Source organism: Anser anser (assembly GCF_964211835.1).
Source record: "Anser anser genome assembly, chromosome: 1".
Taxonomy (NCBI): domain Eukaryota; kingdom Metazoa; phylum Chordata; class Aves; order Anseriformes; family Anatidae; genus Anser; species Anser anser.
The window spans coordinates 16825003-16844152 of NC_139720.1; the positions used below are offsets into that span (position 1 = coordinate 16825003).

General features: G+C 47.4%; 2 long non-coding RNA genes across 2 annotated transcripts; one reads left to right on the forward strand and one right to left on the reverse strand.

The window, feature by feature from the left end:
• The first annotated feature begins 10657 nt into the window (after window positions 1–10657).
• LOC310898095 lies at window positions 10658–12912 on the forward strand. Its single transcript, XR_014582954.1, has 3 exons — window positions 10658–10793; window positions 11379–11560; window positions 12660–12912. It is a non-coding gene; the product is annotated as an uncharacterized lncRNA (long non-coding RNA).
• Window positions 10787–16365, reverse strand: LOC310898093. The gene is made up of 3 exons (XR_014582953.1): window positions 13223–16365; window positions 12922–13135; window positions 10787–11213 (listed from the first exon to the last, which is right to left on the reverse strand). It is a non-coding gene; the product is annotated as an uncharacterized lncRNA (long non-coding RNA).
• Window positions 16366–19150: the final 2785 nt, after the last annotated feature.

The following is a 19150-nucleotide window of genomic DNA, read 5'->3' on the forward strand; positions in this document are numbered from 1 at the left end:
TTTTATTAGGTTAAATAGATCCACAAGAAAAGAATGTTTAAACTTTTTTCTTCCCATTTTATTGCAGTAAGAGGCAACATCCAAGAGTCTGGAAAGGGAAGATATTGTAAAAGCATTTGTATGAAACTAATTATGAGCATAATTACACAAAATCCTCTGTTCTGCTCCTTTTGTGTTACTTGCCCGCTTCTTTCTTGGAGCCACTTGCCGAGCAGTTAATTTTCTCTTGTTTATCTGGCGTTTCACTGTTTTCTCATTAATTACACAATTCCTATTGTTCCGGAGCCCTTTCACGCATTCTACCACTTGTCATATAATTGTGCCATAAAAATGCATTTCAAATGCTAAGCAGCAAATACAGTATTCAAATGTCGGCTCATTGCCCTGCTGAAAGGAGTGGCTTATTTAACACATGGCAACTCAAATCTTTTCAGAAAATGGTGAAATGTCCCTGCCTGTCCCAATACTGCTCCGTTAAAGCTGGGGACACCGCTTGGGCAGGGGTCAGGCCTGGACCCATCCCTTTTGGCTGCTCTTTCTGTGGGGTCTTGCTTCCAGAATGAGTCGGAGACTGTAACGGTGAAAGCCAACCGTTGGTATAGGAAACTCAAGGTGGGGATGAAAATCAGAATTGTCTCATGTTTTAGCTGGCAGGTTTTCAGCAAAGGCTGATCCTTCAAAGAAAATTAGATACTCCCTTTGGGTCTCATTCCTGGTATTAACTGTCCTTTTCTATAGAAGGAATCACACCGACATCAAGACGATGGGAGACTTCCATAAAAATATGTAAGTGGGCGAGGTTTTGCCTGACCCTTTGTTTTCTTGGTACCAACTGATGACATGTTCATTTCACGGTTCAAAAAATGCTCTGTTTCGACTTGCCTGGGAGTGGAGTATTTCAAGCTTCTTTCCAAAGTGAATTTAAAACAAAACTGAGATGCTAAAAAAAAAAAGATTTAAAAAAAAAAAAAAAGATAGCACTGTTACCCAGATCCATTCAGTGCTCAGCTCTACAAAAAATAAACTAAACTTCAACGGATTTTCTTAAAACTTGAGGTTTACAAGAGCAGGAAAGAGACCCTATGAGTAGTGGGGAGAATTGCTCATTGTTTTAAGTTCTGCTGTGAGATCTCCAGACCAAAGGAAGAGGAACATGGAGCTGGAGTTGCCTGTGTCTAGGTCTGACAACAGTTTTTAAGGCTGATTCAGCATAACATCCACTTTTGCGAGGGAAATTGTTCTCTTGTTGCAAGAAACTGGAGCTTTTCTCATCTCAGCCCATTAGAACATCAAGGGAATGCTTAAAAATTCACGTACACTAATTCTGTGTTACAAGCGGTTCACTTTTTTTAAGAGTAAGAATGGTGAAAACCTTTATGTCATGGGATTTTTCAAGTATAATGCAAACAGGCAACGTGTGGCGTGCCCCCCAGCACTCAGTGGTTTTATCTGCCTAATTTTTGCTTGGGGAGGGTCTGCACATATGAAAAATATCCTCAGGTTTAGGCATCGGTGCAACACAAGCTATATCTTGTACAGCATCTACATGTACATAATGTTAAACATAAATTTATACCTGTAACTTGTATTTATAACTGCATTTACTCACTTTGCAAATGCCCCGGTGATCTATTCCTGCTAAAGTAACGCTCTGAGAAAATAATCTTAGAAACCACAACAGCCAGCCATAAAGCAGCCTTTAACCACACTTTATTCATCAACCTTCTAATTTTCCAACACCTGGAAAGAAAATACAAGTTTTGTGCCATACGTGAGGAGCGCATAAAGGTAAGTTCTGGAGGGGAACATTATTTATCATCTCGGGTACAACTAACAACACATTAGATGTGCAAACAAAGTATGCCTGAATAACAAATAACTTGCTAGCTTTTAGGCCACCTGTTGGTGGTTCCTGATACCTCCTGCTCTGGGGGTTCAGGCTGGAAATGAGGAGACATTTCTTCTCAGAAAGAGCAGTCAGGCACTGGGACGGGTTGCCCAGGGAGGTGGTGGAGTCACCGTCCCTGGGGGTGTTCAAGGAGAGGTTGGACGTGGTGCTTAGGGACATGGTTTAGTGGGTGACATTGGTGGTAGGGGGGTGGTTGGACAAGGTGATCTTGGAGGGCTTTTCCAACCTTAATGGTTCTGTGATTCTTTGTTACCCAGGATCTCACGCCAGCACAGACTGGCCTGCTGGGAACCCAGATGAAGTCTAACAAAGAAGAGAGAGGCGAGCTGGGACGTGACACCTGCACTGCTCCCTGTGTGCCCATGGCAGCCAGAATCTGTCCCCGGCGAGGAAAGGCACCATGTGGCGTGTGTTAGGAGGCCACCTGCTGCCCGTAATGTCCCCACCACGCGTGGTTGGGAGCCCCAGGCTGATGCTGACCGGCTCCCCGCTGGTCCTCCACAGCTGGGGCACCACACGAAGGTCTCCTCCTGCCCAAAGCCCCAGCAAGAGACTGGGACCCAGTGCGGTGCGCCAAACTGGTCTGAGCACCAGAGCTGAGTGCCATGAAGAGTGGTTACCTGTGGCATCACTCCAGTAAGTTCAAGCTGGATAAAGCCAGCATTTTAGACAATTGCTCTAATCGCTAGAAAGAAGCATGACAGAAGTTGCTGAATGAACAGGCATTTGGGCCTCTAACTCCCATGGGAAGCTGTTCCCTTTCCAGTCCAAGGAGTCTCATATGAGCAAAAGTTATTACTTCGTTCCCCTTTCATCTGAGTTTATTTCGAGAACTGAAGAATTAGTTGGAGCTCCATGAGATGAAATCTGAAACTTCACCTATTACAGTGAACCACACAGGTTTGGAAAGGGTTCAGAAAACAATTTTGTTGCTAACAGTAATTATTCTTAAAGTCAAGAACAGATTCCAAAATGCTGGGATCCTTCTTGCAGGAACGATGTTCAAGGCTTCTTGGCTGTGTGTAGCTTCTATTGTGTAGCGAGAGGAGAAACAATTTGGAGCTCTTAGGCAGGGAGTTTGCTTTAGCCTATCATATTGCTGCTTCTTTTAAAATCCTCTGTGGAGATAGCAGTGATTCGGTGTTGTAACTTGTTTATTTCCTTAGACTTAATACCATCCATTTATAATTTACCCTAAGGAGCTCAGCTCCACCCTTCTCAAATACTGTAGCCTGTGAATTTCCTCACTCTAAATAGGTTTGGTATTCTTTCCCCTCACTTACATTAGCTAAAGATTCAACTAGTTAAAACATGCAAACAGACAAATACACCAATAGAAGAGCAAATCTCATGCCCAGAAATTGCACGGCAGCTAAGAGCAAATAAAAGCTGAGTGTGGCTCTACTTTGATTTATGGGAAAACTGAGGCGGTGAGGAGGCGAATGCATTGTGAATGTAGTCCTAAAAACACTCTGTAACAGCAGAGTATGCCAAAACAGATGCTCCAGTTTAAATAAGAGATGTGGAAAGCCCTGATTCATAGATTTGTATGATTTTCTTTCCTCAGAACCATAGGATCATTGAGGTTGGAAAAGACCTTCAAGATCACCAAGTCCAACCATCAGCCTGACCTACCGAGTCCCACCACTATACCACGTCCCTCAGCGCCACATCCCTGTGTCTCTTGAATACCTCCAGGGATGGGGGCTCCACCACTTCCCTGGGCAGCGCGTTCCAGAGTCTCATGCTGTGCAACCAGGTACAAAAATCAGCTCTGGTGGCTTTGCCCAAGAGGCTCAGGTGAGTTTGCTGAGGGAGCAGTCCCTTCTGCCAGCCCAACTAAACGAAGGAGCAGCACGACAGATGTGCTTGCTTTGTCAGCTCCTGATATGTAATCGGGGGATTAAGGGACCAGTTAATAAGAAAAGAGTGTGGAAGACAGGCATATTTACCTGGGCTAGGGACTGGAATGGGCAGGAGTCCAACACTGCCTTGCAGATATTGTGCTCTTGTAGCACAGGAACATCAGGAGCAATGAGGTGACACGTAAGAGGGAAACTAGACTGAATATTAGGGTCCCAGTTCTGATGCAGAGGGGTTTCTGCCTATGAAGCAGCCTCCCAAAGGAAAGAGCAGAAGCACTGCGCAGGACTGCACGGTGTATTCACAGTGTAGGCATGCTCTGCTTTTGCACAGGGTGTGGATATTGGTTTTGGTTGCTCTCAGTTTCTCCCCTAATAATTCCTAAAGCTCTGCTTACCCTTTTGGCACCCAATTGATACCAAAATGCTGTTTTCCAGATATTTGAATGTTTCCAAAATCTTCTTTTTTTTTTTTTCCTGAAGTAACTAATATTTTCCTAACTCTTTTCTGGCTATAGCATTACGTTAGTAGCATGTATTATTATGGAGATAACATTAGGGTTTTCCCACCATTTGCCATGACTTTGTGCTTCCCGGTGCAGCATCGCCTGCCATTATGTTGCCCATTCACTCAGCACTGCAAGATGCATTGTCACCCCTCCAGAAGCAGGTTAGATTTGATAGCATCAGATTCAACCATCCTGGGTGTAATTTCTGTGCCATCCACACACCCTTCTGTCCCACTCTTTCCTGGAGAAGGGGACCGCTGCTCTGCAGTAGAGCCCCCTGCTGCCTTTTCCCATGAGCTCTCCATGCCCTGGCTGCACTCAGACACAGAAACCTTTACACAGGAAAAAAAAAAAAAGGAATTTCTTGCAAGTCTTTATTAAAAAATGTATCTAAAGAACGTCTGGTGGAGAAGCATGAAGGCAGGGTGAAAGCCAAGGCACCTTCAAATTGGTCTGAACTGCTGCTTTCCAGAAATTCAACTACATTCAAAGACAAAGTGTTGCAGGCTTTTATGGGAAGAAGCACGCAGCTGTAATGAAACACTTTCAGGCAGGGGATTAGTCACCTTGCTGGAAAAATAAAATCATGGCCCAAAATGCTTAACATGGGGATATGAAGTCAGTGTGGCAGGTTGCTCATACAACAGCAGTGGCTGAGACCTTGTGGTTGTCTCAGCAAAACACCAGGAGCGTGACGTAGGTGTCCAGCACCTCTCCTAATCGCCGTGTTTCTGCACAAGGCGTTACGGCTCTCGCTGTTTCCTCCCCTCTCTCAATGTTATTTCACACCCAGAGTTTGATGGAAAGGGATTGTCCTGGTTTCTAGTCCTGGCCTAGAAGCTCACCTTGTACCACAATCACCTTTTCATCTTTTTTTTTTCCAAGAAGCTTAGAAAGAGCCTTTTTTTTTTTTTTTCCTTCCTTCTAGATGCATTTGGCCACATATTTCTGTGTGTTCAGCATCATCCCTGTAGCCTAACACCTTTGCATGTGAAAAACTAGAAAGTGTTTGAAAAGCCAGTATGAAAAATTGCTTTACAAAGCATCAGCAGAACAGACCCCCGGAGCCCATCTGCTCCAAACCCTGCCCAAGCAGGGCCACCCGCAGCAGGCTGCCCAGGCCCACGTCCAGGCAGTCCCGCAGCCTCTTCCAGCAGCCTTTATCCATCTCAGGCTCGGCACGTATCTGCAGATCACGTCTCTGGCTGCTGGATTTCTTCAGCAATCACTCAGTATCGTTTCATAAAGGAGAGGAAGAACATTCGCACTCCTAATGAATGTAGTTGTCATCACTTGTCAGTTTCGTGCTCTGAGGTCTCAGTTAGGTAGGGTAATTATCTTTATATTTATATATAGGTAATTATAATCTGGGAAACTTTCCAAATTCTTCTTTTAAATGAGATTGGTCAAGCCTATTTGCAGAGACTGGAGCCCCGCTGCGCCAGCATCCTGTGGCTGCATGGAGGTGAGGAGACAGGCTTTCTTCCTCAGGCACCACCACAGGTCATGCCTTATTCTCCTGGCACCCCCCAAAACACCCTTATCTTCAGACATTTTGGCCTGGAAGCTGTAATCAGGGAAGAGGACAAAAAGCCACAGGTTACACAGGCTGCGGAGTGGGACCTGCGCTGCCAGGCTTGTGCTCCATCCCTCCCGCTTCTGGCAAGCTGTTTTCCCACACTGGCACACGCAGCCCCCACAGCCCTCAGGAAGATGAGAATCCCAAAAGACAGTTTCTCATGGTGTGGCTTTGTCTTCAAATCCCACCAGTGTTCCCCACCTGCCGCTCCAGACCTGACCCACGGATATAAATGCTGTCTTGATGGTTTGTCTGACCTCAGGGGAACAAAATACATTTTCACGTGCAAGAAATCCCCCGAGAATATTTCTGAAAAATCCCCCTGGGGCATTCAGCATTGTCCAGCTGCTGTATCTACAATTAGCTGCACCTTCTGCCATAGCACTTCAGGGAAACACAAGGCACCCCGTGCTTCTGTGTGCCATGGGTGAAGAGCGGGGACTCCCAGCACCAGCCCTGCTACTCGTGCAGGGAGCACCGCCGTGGCACCACGAAGTGCTCATTGCCATTTCCACCCACGATGCCAAAAAATAAAATGTTTTCTGAGCTACGAGGAGGCTGGAAGACTCACAACTAAAAATATTCCCACAGTTGCCACTGTCAGTGTTGAAAAATGTTGTTCTGAAAGTTTTAGCAAGCAAAACACGCTGTCAGCACCAGCAGGGGCAGAGAAGGGTCCTGGGCTGTTCACGGGGCACAGTGTGCTGGGTTTCTCGTGGGTGGAATTTGCTGAACACTAATGTTGTATTTGGGAAAAGGGAAGCATTCAGACTTTTTGTTTGGAAGAGGGAATTTTCCTATTCACACTTCACTTTCTCACCTATCATCTCAGCCTAGGGATGCCAGAGCATTTGTACATGGTGTAGCTGGTGGAAGCATATTGCCCTGTACCTGTGTCTTAGTCCAAAACAACAAGAATTTTTCCCTGTACTAATCCATGATCCCCATCTGCTGTACTGTGATTCTGCTGTACTGTGATACTGTGTGGTATGTTCACCCCTAATGCAGCATTTTTCTAAAATACAAAAGAGAAGGGGTCAGCCTTGCTAATGCGTTAGGTAGGAGCTTGGTGGCTATTAGAGTACATTAAATGTAACCTCTGTTCTCAGGTGAGATCTGCAGCACCTCCTCCTTGTCCCATGCAGTGGAGGGATGTGTTGTTTTTCAGATTTTCTGCTTGTTATTTTGTGGAGTGTTTCCTTGCCTCGTGTCCAGTGGTGCTTGTGGTGAGCAGCATTTTGGTTTTGACGAGGCGATGCAATGCAGACTGTGTCTGACGTGAACAAGCTCAGAGATATGTTACCTGCTTTTTTACCTGCCTTGGTATTAGGCTTACCTAGCTAAGGGAGCCAGATCCAGCCTGATCCAGAAAATCTTCCTAAGTGATGTTTGTAGCTGAAAGAAGAATTTGGTCTGCTGTGCCTAGGTCCTGGGTCAGGGCCAGGACTGAGGAGCCAGCAGCGTGCCCTTGCCACAAAGGAGGCTGATGGCATGCTGGGCTGCATTAGGCAAAGCACAGCTGGCAGGTCGAGGGAGGAGATCCTCCACCTCTCCTGAGCCCTGCTGAGGCCACACCTGGAGAGCTGTGCCCAGTTCTGGGCTCCCTGGCACAAGACGGTCAGCCTGCCCTCTCTTCTGGCCACCTGAAATCAGGACATATTGAGATACGGTGCTGCTGCAGGAACTGGCTGCTAACTGGAAAACGGCAATAATGTCACAGCTTGGCAGGTTCGTTACCCGGTATGGAGCTTATGGGGATGGCTGTCAGCGATCTGGCCGTGCCAAGCCAGCTGTCCTCCCGTGACAGCCACCCAGGGCTCCTGGAAGTGCCAGAAAGCTGCCCGGTGCCTTCGCTGTCCCTGCTTTTCACCATAGACATGTCCTTCCCTGGAACGGATACAGAGATCTCCTGTGGATAGCGGGGTGATCCAAGAGATGTGGCTCCTAACCCGGCATTTTTCTGCGATTTTCCCTCTCTCTGGGAGTTTGAATCTGGCACTGGAACTGCTTCGGGGCACGAGCTTGCAGCCACACACCGCTGATCAGAAGCAGCTGGCATGTCAAAGCACAGGCAGACCTCACCGGTGGTGTTTATTTAGATTGCTAAATTATCCCTTGACAGTTGTGCTAAGTGAGATACGCAGGGATGCGATAATCACAGCTGACAGGCTGTCTGCTGGCAGGTCTGAGCCCAGCTCCCTTGTGCCACTTGGATTGCCACCACATTACTCCTATCACTGCCACTGGGAGAGTTCATCTGACACCCATCAGTGTATCAGAAAGCCATACAGAGCCATCCTGCTGCTCTGGGTGCTGCCAGAGGCTGGCCGTGCAGCACCATGCCCGTGGTGGGTGCTCAGCATCCCTCTGACTGGGCCTGCCGAGAGCTGGCGCACACCACAGGCCGCAATCGGGGTCTGGTGCTGCGGAAGCACTGCCCGCCCCAAAACATGGTCTGACTGAAGGGTGCTGGTGGATGGGGCCTTCTGGTGGGGCAGTGCCCGTGAGTCGTGGGTGGATAGGAGCTTCTGGTGGGGCAGTGCCCGTGAGTGGCATTGGCCTTGCCCCTGCGCACGTGCAGCTCAGGCCACGCCAGGTTTGGTAGAGGGAAGTCCTCTCAAAATGAGTACAAGGTGTTGTTGATTTTAGGAATAATTCGTATTGATTATCACCCAAAAACACACAGACCAAATGAAATGATTGATACCATCACTGTGAAGTCAAGCACTCAGGTGCTTGTCACCTGGGCTGTGTCAGAGTTAAGGTGACCCGTGTACGCCATGCAGCTTCCATAAGTACACGCATGACGGTGCAAACATCTTTGCTCCTAGATTAAAGACAAAACCCAGCAAAACCAAGGATTACAGGTGGGAGGAACTACTGTTCCAAACTCTATATTCTGAAACAGGGTGAAGAGGAAGCCTTAATTCTGGCATTTCATTAGCTGCCAGCTCTCACTTCCATGACTGTGGCGTGCCGCCATTTTGTTGATCCGCACAGCAGCATGCTGCAGTGTTCCAGGTCAGCACTTGTTGCACACTGTGGACTTAATCACTGAAATAATTTCAGCACTCTCACATTTAGTTGAAGCTTTTCTGGATGTTCTTCTCTCTTCCTATCATGGAGCCTGTAGACAAACAGCTCCTGCTGAGGTTTTATGTAGAGTACAGGGTGATGTGTGCTCCAGCAAAAGCTTCACAGCCTTTGGGGTCTTTTTTAATTGTAGAAAGTACAAAGAAGAAGCAGACCAAAGGGCCAGCTTGCCCATTTCCCTGTCTCTGACAGCAGGCAGTAGCATGTCCTGCAGGAAGAGCACAAGAAGAGGACAGGCCCATACTGGTGCTTCCAGAAGGTGCTGTTGGACTGCAGCAACTCGTGGTTCAAAGATCTCCTGACCAGAAATTATGCTTGTGTTTTTAATAGCACCACATTGATCTTTTCCCTATCTTTTTCTTCCACAAATATGTCTGATTGCTTTCTGAACTGTGTAAACTTCAGCATCCCGCTGCAAGCTGTTACAGTGCTCTGTGAAAAACCCTCCCCTCTGAGGGATCAGTGCCCTCTGATCCCTTTCTTCACAGTGCTCAGAACTTCATGAGTCCTCCTCAAAATTTGTTTTCAGGGTTTATGGTTGTGATTTTTTTTTTTTGTATTTCTAATGTATTTGCCATGGGATGAGGGTCCAGAACTGCATGTGGTATTTTGATTTGCAATGTTATATCAGGTGGTGTCTCTGCATGTTGGAAGGTAGAACCGTGTTTTCTAATGGGTTTCACTTAAATTTATCTGCACTTTATCTGAAAATTTCATATGCCATTTTACTGTCCTGTTTCTGGCTATGCTGAGACCCTTTTGCAACTTCAGAAGTAATTTTCATCCTGATTACTTTGGACAGCTTCATGCACTTGACCAGTTTTGGCTGTAGCCCCTGAAGGCTTACTATTCATCTTATTTTGCAGAATTTTTAAAAAATCAGTTGGTCAGAGCAGCTGTAGCACATCCCAGAGCAGGACGCCAGCTGGGATTTCCCTTCCCTGCAAACACTGCCTGCCTATTCCCTTTTCTGTTTCCCATTTTTTGCCAACTGCTTGCTCACATTTAGGCACCCCCTTGTAATCCATGGCAGCATCTTTACAAGCTGTTGAAGGAACTTCCCCAACGCCTTTTGAAAATCGACGTGACTGCATATCCATAGATATGTGAGTCATGACTGCTCCGTACTGACTCCGCACTATAAATACACCATATTTATTCACATATCCACAACACAAATCCTATACAACATTTTTTTTTTTCAACAGACTGTGGAATGGGCAAAAGTGAGTCCAGAGATAGCCATAGCTTAGCGTGGGTTTCATGTTTCCATATATTTTCTTCTGATATATTTTCTTATTGCAGAATTCCCACCAAAAGAGAAAAAAAAAAAAAAAAACACCATGCATTTCATCTTTCAGCCACTAGGTAGAGGCAAAAGCCATTGCAAAATACTCACCCAGGAGATAATATAACAGTATTTCCAAAAAAAACGCTCTATTTGACATCAAATGAAAGCTTCTGGCCAATCTGTCTTCACGGTTCTTAAAATAGGTCTGGCCAAATTCGAATATAAAAATTAATTTTGAATCTCATTAGCTCTGTAGTCAATTAGTTAATTAGAAAGCAGTTGCAGACAATCTGTATGAAGAGCACTCTAATTATCCCTTCCTACCCAGTGCATGAAAAATTAATCATGGTAGGGTTGCTCCACCTTTTGAGACAATGATAAAAGCAGTGGGGTGTTAGCCATCTCAAAGAGCATTTTAGAAGGAGGCTTTTCTTTTTCATAGAACAACTTAATAATTTGCCTATTAAGGGTTCTCTAAATCAGTCTTTTGAAATCTGGCTGTGTGAGAAGAGTCATAAAAAAAGACAAATGTTAGCAGAAAAACTCAAAGGTATTAAATACTGAATATGCATAACAGTATCTATATTCTGGTCATGGTCTTTCCAGGGGTTTGCAGGGGCTGCTTATAAGGAGGAGAAACATTTTATAAAGCCTAAATTGTTGGACTACTGAGGGCAAAATTTAGACAAATCTCTGTGCATATTCTCTGTGCAGGAACAGCACCAATCCTGATTTTCAAAGTCTTAAATCTGTTCTTGATCAGATGTATCATCTGTACCTATTATTATTTGCATTGCAACTGCCCAACAGAGCCCCTGGTGTGGATCAGGACCCCAGTACTCTGCAGACTCTGCTATGAACAGAACGGGACTGCCCATAGCCCATGTCTGTCTCGGAAAGAGCAGGGTGGTAGATGTTTGGTTGGTAGCTCTCCCAGACAATTACAGCATCCAGGACTGTACGTTCATCACTAAAAGAAAAAATAAAAATATAAATAAATAAAACAATACAACCCAACTTTGAATGCACTTTTGAGTAGAGGTGTTTGGAAGCCTTGAAAGTCTACTAAAACTGCAGCCAAATTACATCAGTATTTCAATTTGGTGAAACTGATGGGTATTTTATTTTTTTTCAGATGTCACAGGATTTTGAACTTTTATGAATACAGAAGAACTGTATGGAGAAGAGTGAAGTGATATGCTTGGTGGTTTCGTAAAATATATCCGAGAACCAGAGTCTGACGTATGCAGAATGATTTCCTGACTCCCTTCGCCGCTCTGCTGAGGCTCGGAGAAACCACTCGGCCGGCTGCTGATGGTGCGGGAGGTTTGGGATGTCTTCCCCCAGCAGGTTTTTGCTCTCAGCTGGTGCCCTGGTGCCCATGGCAGGGAGGACAAGTTTGCCTGTGCTTAGCACAAGCATTCAGAGGACTTGATGGTGCTGGAGGAGACAGGGTTTTATTGTAGAGTTCACCTCACCTGATTTATTTACTGTTTTTCAAAATACAGTAGGATAGATTTTGGCTATAAGCGCCATGAAACCTGAAAAGAAGGGTCAAAACTTCTTTTTATTTTTTTATTTTTTTGCCTGATTACTAAATGGGGAAAAGCCAGAGAAGAGCTCCGAGAGCCAGCAGTGAGTCAGCAATGCCAGGAGGGAGTGAGGAGAAGATTGGGTTTCAGCTCCTTGCCCTTCCCAGCCTGTCTCTGAAGAGCAGCCTTCTGTAATTTTAGTTGTGATTGAATATTTAACTGCGTGAAAATGGTAGCCTGCACCTAATAATATCTCCATGATGAGGACACTGCTTCAGACCCAGCATAGTGGTGCAGGCCAAGGTTTGGGTAAAGGTCTTGGGGTCATGGAGCCATGCAGTCGGAGCAATTTATGACCTTTCTTGTAATGAAGTTTCATTACATTTCAAAGGAACACTTTACTTCTTAAAATGAAAAAGGGATCATCAGCACTTGCCCTCATGAGGCAGCTCTGTTTTTCCAAGGAGATGTTGGTAAGCCCCTTTGGCTGATACAGTCAGAGATGAGGCAAGGTGATTTACCACTTTGGGCTGGAATTCGATTAGTCAGAAGAATGGGCTCAGTAGCAGGGTGACCCAGCACTTTTAGGGTTCAATGAAAGCAGAGAGAGGCTTAATCTGCCTCTCAAGATGAAGGAAAGGGGTGAACACATGATGAGGATGAGGTATTCATTTTGGGAGGGCATGGAGAGAGCACCCTAGAGCTCCTTGGCAGGCGAGGAGCAAAGTGAAACAGTGGGAGCCTCAAGGTTGGTCCTGCGACCTTGTGGGGCTTCAGCAGTGAGACTTACGAGGGACTGGGCTCTAGAGGAAGGAAGAAGATTCCTAGGAGAATAACAGCAACATACAGGAAAGGCAGTTCAGAGGAAATACATTTTTTTCCAGCTTTTTTGGACTGAAGAAGTTAACTGAGCCTCCGGAAAAGCCCTGAACAGCCTGAGGACTTGCTGTGAGGTGAAGTGCCAGCTGTGGGACCTGGATGGTGGGAGACCCAGCAAGGGTGGCCGTGTAGCTCAGCAGCCCACATCTCAGCAGATGCAGATGACAGCTGCCTTCTCCACCTTGCTAGGTGATCCTTCTCTGCCCAGGGGGCACTGGGGTCACAACACAGGGAATTGCTCCAAAAAAGGGGCTGATGTCCACTTACCTGCTGCTGTGACGCTTTTTCCATGTGAAACTCCAGCAAACCTGTCCCTGCTGGTGCCCAAACCTGACCGGTGTTGACCTGTGCTGAGCAGACCATGAGCTGGGCAGAAGGACAGGGCGTTATTCTGCAGCTCCAAGCATGGCTTTGCCTTCTTCTGGTGGAGTTTCACAACAGACAGCAGGTACAGCCCCCTTCACTCCTCTCTGCCTGACTTCTGAGGAAAAGCAGTGACTCACCTGAGCCCCACAACATCCCAAAATGCTTCAGTGACCAGAAATACCAAATTACTTCCCTGCTTCACCTGAACCGTGTGGTATTCACCTTCTAAAAGGCAAATGAACAGGAATGACGGTGATGTCTTAGGTGTGCCCAGCTTCCTTGCCAGTATGTAGAAATAAAGCGCGTGCTCTCACATTACAAGGCTGTGAAGTCCAGCCCCAAAATCAGCATGGATTTCACCTGTGTCAGCTTCTGTTTGCTCCAAGAGCAGGTGGTGTTGAAGCTGTCAGAGTGATGGGGGAGGAGAGCTGCAGCGACCTGGGCTGTCCTCCCATGCTACCCATAATTAAAGAGAACAAATATTTGTCACTAGCTTGTGACTCTCCCAAATGGCGTACGAGGCCGATTCATACTGCTCGAAGAGCTGTGTAATGACGTGCTGCTAATCCCCCAGACTCCCACTGTGGTAGGATCACACCGGTTTTAGGGAGAGCCGCAGCACGTCAGATCCTGTTCCTACAACTACCCTCCAAAATAAGTTGCGAAGTATGAGATACGACTTGTGAGAGAAATCAGAGGGACTGACAGCTCGTGGGGCTAAAGAGAGAAGGGAGGCAGGCTGCCCTGCTGCAGGAGGAGAGCTCTGCGCCCTCTTAGCTCAGGGGAGTCGAATTCAACAGAGCCACCTTCGGCCCCAGCCACCCTGGTGCCATGGGAGCGAACCCTTTAGCATCAGGAGGTGTGATGAAAACCTAAATTAACTGTCTGTAATCCCCCATCTGCCTGTTCCTCTGCACAGATCTGTTGACATCAAGGCGTTTTTAGGACATCTGCAAAGGGGAGAAACGGAGCTCCCACCTTTAAGGTGACTGTGCTGAGTGAAACCAGCGCCTGCCCTGCAGCTGGATAAAATCTGTCCTGCAGAGCATGCCCATGGGAGTGCACCAAGAGGAGCACCGTGCTTTGTGGCCAGTGCTGCTAGGCAGGAGATATACTGGAGGCAGAGAGGTGATGGCTGAACACAGCTGTCCGTAGTGATATTCAATCCCTCTCTGTTAGCTTCAGGGGTCTGTACCTTCCTTATCCTTTTTCTTATGGGAGGCAGAGATAGAAAAAGGGTCGTTTTCCCATTTTATTTCTAACCAGAAGATGAAAAGTGTGTTTGTGCCACTCCCCAAACACTGACGCTAGGCACGGAGCAGACCCCTAAGCATCTTCACCCCTGAGCTGGGTGAATTTGCCTGGCTGTGTGACACTCGCACTGCTGCTTGGTGCAGGGCACACACAGCCAGGTGTCCCCTTCCAGGACAGATTTGGAAAGGGCAGAAAACACCTGCTCTGCCAGCGACTGAGAGCAGGGCAGAGATGTGAGACTGTGGCCCAGTGTCTGTGAAAGCTGCCTGGAAACTTTTCATGCTCTACTTCATTTTTCCCCCTCAGGTGGCTTTGCCTTGCTCATGCTGGGATTTAGAAACAAGTGCTGTGTTTTCCCTTTGTGCCAGAAGGCTTCCTGCAGGGAAGCAAGGCACTCCTGCCTGGTGTGCGGGTGGTGAAGAGCAGAGCCGTGGGCATCGTCTTCTCCAGGGGCTCTCCACTGCCCGGAGAGTACACCTGGGGTGTAGTTTACTTCATCCTAGTGAGGTTCAGCTGGCTTACAGCAGCGAAATTCCTCCTTACTCCATGGGCCATCCAGGCAAAGCGAAGTAAGGCCAAGTGAAGTGGCTCCAGAGGAGCTGGGTTTCTGCAGCTGCCAGCGTGTGTCGGGGAAGCAGCCTCTTCTGTTACGGGGACAGGATGAGAACCTGTGCTTTGTGGTGAGGGGCTCTGAGACAGATAAAAATCTCATCCTTGAAGTTAAACCTGCTTCTGGAGGTAAAGACTCAGAGCTGGAAATAGCACCTCCTTGCCTGTTAGGGAAGAGATGGCTAAAGCCACCTGCAGTGAGGAGCAGAAGAAAAAGGAGAAGGTTAGAGGACACATTGCAGAAAAGATTTTGAACCTGAAAAACACCCATCGAGGCCAGCACTTGGCTAGAAAAGCTGGAAGGATGTGGGGGACAAGGTAGGATGTAAGCAGATGTTGTCTCTGGTTTTATGCTGACAAAGCAGACTGCAACCAGGGGTGCTATGTGCATGTCTACCAACCGGTGGAGACTTGCTTCCTGCTAGCTGGATCCTGCTGCTCTTGCAGACCATAAGTATAGGAACAGAGGTCATGGACAACACTCTGCAGAGCCAGTTTTGCTTAGAAAACTGCTGTTTTCTGTGCAGAACAGACCAAAGTTACCAGGCATAAATCCTGACTGTGCACATCACCCACAAACGGCCACAGCAGCCTTTCACCACAAGCCCCGTGCTCGTGCTGCACCTCACTAACGGGGCACCACTGGGACTGCTGAAGAAGGAACAGATTGCGAGGTGTCCGTAAGCAGGTCAGGTCCGTGGAGTCAGGGACAGGCATTCGTCTTCTGGGTCCCTGGTGTCCCGCAGTGTCCCGCAGAGCCCTCCTGAGCACTTCTCCTTGCTCTTCTGCCAGCCTCTCCTTGCACTTGTGGGTGAGTGCTCTGGCACAGAAACTGTTTTCTTTGCTGTAGAGACCTGCTCTCATTTGAATTATTTTAGCACTGCAGAAATAAAAATAAAATAATTGGGATGGGTGACATTCTTCTCGGTTTTATTTCATCACCGACACAAGTTGGCTGCATTTCAATGATCTGATTTATACCGAATAGTTCCCTGCCATACCCACAGCTTATCTTTATCTGAAAGAATGAAAATAACCGTCAGCAGCAGGTTTAAGGCAGCTCGTGTAGCAGCTGCTGGAAGTAGCTCCGTGTGTCTTGTCCTTCAGGGTCAGGGCTTTGGATCGGATTCCAGGTGAGCGTATTTGCTGTGCCCAAGGCTTTTTCCTCTGTGGCTGCCCTAGTGACTCAGCTCGTCAGTATGGCCTGGGCACTGTCTCAGTTCAGGGTTCAAAGCCCGGATGAGATCACAGCCGTTTCTGCGAGGACAAGGTACTGCCATCTTCGGTTTTGTGACTCATCACCTCGTGGGGGATGCTTAGCTGGCTGACTTGAAGGAGAGATCGGAGTCTAGGCAGATGAAAAATAACTTTTTCCATCTTGCTAAAAATAAGTTTGATTCTTAGTGAAATCCTACTTAATTATAACCCAAGAAGCTAAGCAGGATCTTATACCAGGGCTTACTGAGTACAGCTCCTGGGCCTCTAGCAAAGAACACAGGATATAACACTCAGTATGGCGTGGATAATACTGCACATCCACATCTTAAATCTCAGTCGGGAGTGCTCGGTCACAGAGCTAGAAAGGTGCCAGTAAAGAATAAAAGTGGTCCTGCACAATGAAACACAACCTGACACGTCCTGTGCCATGAAATCCCACAAGTGATCAGAGATGTCAGCTCAGCCACATGGCTTCTGATAAATCTTTCATAATTCCCAGGCAAACCTTATAGCTGGCTGACTCTAGGGGGCTGGGAAGGCTGTCTGATATTGCAGCTATCTCTTCTGGGTCAGTCTGCATCTGACAAGTGCAGGAACGCGACATAACCGAGATGTGGAGCGGATGCTGTTCTCGGTGTTAAGGTAACACCAAGGGATTCCCTTTAAAACTGCCTGTGGGGACAGGCAAAAGACCTTCTGTAAAGGTTAATAACAACAACAACAACAGATGCTGCTATTACTAGTGCTTGGATCTTCAGACCTAGCTAAGGACAGGTCTTCTGTCTTGAATCCAGAATGAGAAGTGGAGTTTGGATTTCCACCTGTGTGCAGGCACTTAGCTGTGCTAGAGATGCGTGCGAGATTTAAGTGACACCTCATTTCCAAGGAGTCCTCCTCCTTTCCCAGGCTGACCCCTTGTATAAATACATCAGAAATGACACGGAAGTCCTCCTGATGCTGAGCCTGGAGGTGAAGGCAACCACAGGGGAATGGACTTCTGCTCCAAGTCACTTGTACCTTTTTCATTAAGCATATAAGGGATGAAAAACAATTTTTAGGTATTGATCTGCTATTCCTTATTTCAGAACTGCTTCTTCCTTCATGTATTTTCCCTGGTTTCTTTTTTTCCAAACAGTGGCACAACCTCAGCAGGAAGGATAGCTTGGGACACCCCGGCCTGGGGATAGGAGCAATTCCAGGGCTCGGGAAGTGGATGGCTACAGCCAGCAATTCATGCGCTCCCCCTAATCACTGGTGGTTTTGTTTCAAGCTCCCTTTCTCTCTCATGCAAACAGAGGAAGGAAATAAATCAGGGTTTTTATTTTCTAAGCTGTAGGACTAGGAGAACAGGGTCTCAGTCTCCTTGCTTTTTCTAAAACAACGTGCTAGAGACACCACAGGCATATGTATCAGTACAGCATTGTTCAGCCTTGCATAGGCACAGAAGCTGTGGCATCCTTGTGCCCGGAAGCAAAGCTGTAGGTACTTAGGTTGACCTCAATTTTTTCCAGGTCATCTCCAGATGACCCCAGTGCTGCCCTCTTGCCTGCCTTGGCAGGCATGTGGCTGGGTGTCAAAGTTGTCCACAGCCAGAATGAGTCCTGGGATCCTGAGGAAAATATGACAAACGTGATCCAAATGGTAAAATGCAAAATAAAATACAATAAAATTAAATTAAAAAATTGAGTATTGCTTTCTGAACAGTCCAAACTAACTATTCATTTGTGTGACAGGGGCAGATATAGCATGAATTTCTGTTCAGCCTTTACCTGGTGTAGGATCCTGGCCAGACGTGGGGAAGCTGCAGGGGATCCTGAGGATGCTGCAAACCACTCTGTGGCTGATAGGGTGGGATGGGATTTCCTCCTGCTGCTCCCTTGCAACTATTTAACTCTGCTATAAAGCAGAGAGCTCCTGTTGCTTGCAAACTTGCATGTATTTAGTCTTTTGTCACTAAAATTCTCCTTGCCATCTACACACTCCTAATCACTTTAAAATACGGCCGAGCCATCGGTTGCTGTGATACCCTGTGGCATGGAGGACCCTGTGTTCGTTCTTTGTGGGGTGCAGCTGCTCGCGGGGAACTTTCCCTGCTGCTGTTATCCATCATCCTGCACTAAAATGCAGAGTAACTCAAGTGGCGACAAGTTTCTGCTGGCTCTGAAAGAGAGACGGTGCTGGCAGTGTCCTGCAACTCCTGCGGGGCCTAGCGTCTCCACATAAAGGTTATTAAACGCTGGGAATGGCGGGCGTGCGAGGAGCGGCAGATTCGGGGGGCGGTAAGGACTTTGTCTCCTTGTATTGAAAACCTGAGCAGAGGCGTGATGGGGAGAGGGGCGAGCTGCCCGCTGCTGAGCTATAAAGGCTTCTTTGTGAGGAACAGTCTGGGATAAAGAGAGCTCGGGCTGTCCCCTGCTAACAGGCCGGGGGCTGCTGATGGGCCCCACGGCGACCGCTTTTGTTAGCCCTGGGGCTGCAAAAGGGGGTGGGGGGCCTGAATTTGAATTTCCTTCTTTTTAATTCCCACTACTGGGTTTTCCACGTAAAGCTGCAGTTGGTTCAGCCTAGATTTGGGCCCGAGTGCAGGTCAGTAGGGTTGCAGCAGGCCTTAGGGTGAGCCCGCGTAGATGTGGGTGGGAGGTTGTGAGAAGGGAGGCGAGGGTGCTGCAGCTCCCAAATCCACACCTGGATGTGGCTTTTTGCTGCCTGAAGGACAAGAGGAAGAAGCTGTGGGCCGAGCGTTCGTCCCAGCAAAGCAACCTGTTGACGGAAGCACCCGTCTGCCTCTCGACTTGCACAGCCTGTCCCTGCTGCAGCCCCCCAGCTTCCCACTTCGCCAGCGCTGAGCACTTTCAAGGACAGCACTTAGTGCTCTCCCTCTAAGACTTCATTTTTCAAAGGCAGCCCAAGAGCCACCAGAATGTGCCCTAGCCTGTAGGGCAGGGCAGGGCATGTCAGGAGCATCCCCAGGTCTATTTAAAAAGTGATCCCGGGCACTTTTTTTTCAGCGCTGGTGAATATGAATGTACTTTCTGTGAGGAGCGCTCTC